We start from the raw sequence: 3,498 nt of genomic DNA, 5'->3' as shown, positions 1-3,498 counted from the left end.
GTAGCCTCGGAACCAAGCAAGTAGGAGGAAGACTGTGTAACTAAAGAGATGCATGACTTGATTATTCTCCAAACTACCGTGTTATTACTTGCAGTGTGGTCAGATATCCTTTGCTGACAATACCTCTGCGCAAACCACTGATAGCAGGGTAGATTAGTTGCTTGCAGAATGCATGTCGCGAACTTGCTGATCAGAGCTTTGTTGTGTGCTTTGAGATCCCGAACGCCAAGGCCTCCCTCCTCCCTGGATGTTGTGGCTTGGTCCCAAGCAACAAGGCACTGACTACCATGGACATAATTTTTTCCCTGTTAGAGGAAAGCTCTCAACAATTTCTCCAACTTCTTTAGGGATTCTGCGGGCCATAGAAAACATGCCATGTAATAATTTGGGATAGAAGCCAAGACAGAATTGATCATGATTAAGCGACCTCCCCAAGAGAGAAAGGTGGCTCGCCACCCGGACAGTCTCTTGTCAACTTTTTGAATTACCAACATTAAGAGGCCATGAGAGATCTTGTAGATAGACAAGATCAACCCAAGATGTCTGCATTGATTGTTGCTATCCCTTGTTCAACCCTAACTAGAACCAAGGTACTCTTGTGGAAGTTGATCTACAAACCTGTGAAATCTAAGCAAGCATTGAGGATGCCCTTGATAACCCTAGCCTGATCAGCCTCTCCCTTGAACAGAATCAGAGTGTCGTTTGCGTATTGTAAGACTGGGTAGAAAGTGTCAACATTTAGTGGATGGGATATGGCTCCTTCCTAGAAAGCATTGCAACAAATCCTTGTAGTACGTCGGTAATAAGAATGAGATAACGGATCGCCGAAGCCCTTTTTTGTGGAGAAAGGAGCCACCAAGCTCTCCGTTTATCATGACTTGTGAGGAGCTGCTTGAAAACAGTTGCTCAATCCAGTTTGTCGACCTTGTATCAGAGCCTCTGGCCTTGAGGAGTGTAAGTAGCACGAGCCAACTAACACTATCAAAAACCTTTCTAAAAATCCAGCTTGAGAACCATAGTAGGTAGTTTCCTCTTGTGTGCAGTATGCGCTAGCTCTGCCGCAAGAGCAAAAATTTCAACAATCGGCCTTCTGGGCAGAAAACCAGACTATAACGGATGCACCAAGTCCCTGATAAAAGGCTGGAACTGGTTGGCCAACATCTTTGCAACAAGCTTTGGAATAGAATGAACGAGGGAGATAATCCTGAAATCAACAATCTCTAGAGAGACATCCTTCTTTCGCAGTAGGGTTATAATTGCAGAGTTGATTTCAGAGATATCCACTCGGTGGTCATGGAAGTCAACAAAGAAATGGAGAAGGCCCTCTTTCACTAAGTGAGAGCATTTCTTGTAAAATTCATTGGTGAAACTGTCAGTTCCTGGGCTCTTGTTGGTAGGTGACTGCTTGATGGCAGAGACGATCTCAGCCCATGTAAAAGTTATTGATAGACTGCCCAAGTCTAATTGATCATACAACATATTCAACCGAATCATAGGGATCGAGGGGGAGGGCTGACCTAGAAGGTTTTTGTAATAATCTGTGGCAATCAAAAGTTTTGCTTGGTTGTCAAAGTGTCCAACCACATTATGCATCAGTACTCTGATGTTGTTTCTCCGGGCATGACAATTTGCAGTAGCATGAAAAAACTTACTGTTTTCATCACCCGAGACACAAAAATTAATCATTACCCGCCTCCTCCACATAGTCGTCTGCTATAATATAAGGGTTTTTGCCTTTTCAGTAGCAAAAATTCTCAAGGTGAGTTCTAAAGGGGTAAGAGGCCTCCTCTCCTCAGCTGCATCAAAGTAAGCAACCCATGCTTGTTGTTGTCTATCAAAAGCATCAGTGGAGGTTTTCTCTTCGCCCATCTCCGTATGGTAGCTCTAACACGCCTTGTCATGAAACCGAGGATGGCTGCAGATGCATGAATGGCCCTATGGCCCCTGGTCCATGATTCGGTAATGATCCTCAAAGTATCGTCCCTTTCTAGCTAGTGGTTCTCCAAGCGGAACAACTTGCTCTTGGTTGTTTGATTACTGAACTGCAGCAAGATTGGTGTGTGATCTGAAGTGACAGATGGGACTATAGATAGTATGTAGGAAGCTCAAGATCCAGTCCCCGTTCACAAGAACTCTGACAATCTTTTCCAATGATGGGGTCCCTCGCTTGTTTGACCAAGTGAACCACCTTTTTTATTGATGTCAATATCATCAAGCCCATGACCTCTAATGCACTCATCAAAAATGTCCATGAGGCGCTAGTTTGGCCTCCCTTTCGATTTTTCAAACTCAAATATGTACATGTTAAAGTCTTCCAAAAGGACCCAGGGAGCAGAGATACTTTCAACCACTTGGTTTAGTTCTGCAAAGAAAATAGCTATGTCTTCCTCTTCACAGGGTGCATATATATTGGTAAGCATGAATGACATGTTATGAGTTGTATTACTGAACTTGGCCGTGATATGATATACCCGTTGCAATAATCTGACAAACAACCACTGATTGATTCTAGGCAAGTAAAATTCCTCCAGCAGTGCCCTGTAGGCGTGAAAGAGAAAGAGTGTAGGGAAACTGGTATTATCTCTATGACTTTGGTTAAAGTGACTGAAGCCAGCTTCGTTTCCTACAAATAGACTATGTATGGGTGACTGGAGGCAATGGTTTTCCTAACCAAAGTGCACTTCCCCGAGTCCCCCAAGCCATGCACATTCCAGTTAAGAATCTTCATAGGAAACATGTTAGCATCTCCCCTAAATGCAAAAACAAAGCATATAGCCGGCCAAGGTGCTCCATACTATATAAGTGGAGGAGTGTTGTAATGCATGCATGACAGAGGCGTAGGAGTGGAATAAAATGCAAATTGGATCCATTGATTGAACGTAGCATAGGTACAAACGAACACAGACTCGGTAGATGATGACTACCCGAAGCAGGAAAATTAAAATGAACTAAAGCAGCCAAGCTGCGACACCTAACACTAAACCAGACTGAAATGCAACACCTAGCAAGACTGCATGAATTGAAAGGAAATAACCAAGATAAATGGCTCCCGTACTAACAAACAGAACAAAAAATAGCCACTCATCATTGAAGAATGCTGGTGCTGCTAGAGAGCTTGCTCGAGAGGATGTCGCTGTGTAACGCCCTCGATGCGGCTATATCTCCCACGTGTCGAAACACGACTTAGAGGCATAACCGCATTGAAAGCAATGTCACAAGTGAGGTAATCTTCACACAACCCATGTAATACATAAGGGAAAGGGATACATAGTTGGCTTACAATCGCCACTTTACACAATTACATGAATAAAGCATTACATCATCCAGATACACTTAAGGTCCGACTACGGAACCAAAATAAAAGAAGACTACCCCAAATGCTACACAGATCCCCGATCGTCCCAATTGGGCTCCACTACTGATCAACTGGAAACGGAACAACATAACGAATGTGAATCTCATCGAGCTCCTCCTTGAGCTCAGTTGCGTCACCTGCAC

This window comes from Triticum dicoccoides, chromosome 1A, assembly GCF_002162155.2.
Source record: "Triticum dicoccoides isolate Atlit2015 ecotype Zavitan chromosome 1A, WEW_v2.0, whole genome shotgun sequence".
Taxonomy (NCBI): domain Eukaryota; kingdom Viridiplantae; phylum Streptophyta; class Magnoliopsida; order Poales; family Poaceae; genus Triticum; species Triticum dicoccoides.
Note: the sequence above shows the minus strand (reverse complement) of the source record.